Here is a 397-nt window from a genome sequence, read left to right on the forward strand (position 1 = left end):
TATCTTATTTTCTTAATTGTTTTTTTTTTTGTTCTCTCGGCTGCTAGCTTTGTGTTCGCCTTGAGAATTACTGCTATTGGTATTCCTCTCGCATAGATGTTTTTATATTGGCTCTCCCCATCGGTGATGTAAGCCTAGTAGCGCCTTATATTTACATATTGCAAAGGAAAATGCAACTGCCTAATTTCAGACCATACTGATTTCTTACCCCATGAAGGTAAGCAATTCTGTATTTTTGAGAAATTAACTGGTTATAACACAGTCGCTTTGGAGTTGGTCTGTACACTCATCCTCTCCTCAGATATACACTAAATAACCTCACTTATTCCTAGTTTCCAACGTGTAAAAATACAATATTAACTGGAAGGTATATTTGTATTCGTGAGGAATGACCTGG

Source organism: Penaeus monodon, chromosome 33, assembly GCF_015228065.2.
Source record: "Penaeus monodon isolate SGIC_2016 chromosome 33, NSTDA_Pmon_1, whole genome shotgun sequence".
Lineage (NCBI taxonomy): Eukaryota > Metazoa > Arthropoda > Malacostraca > Decapoda > Penaeidae > Penaeus > Penaeus monodon.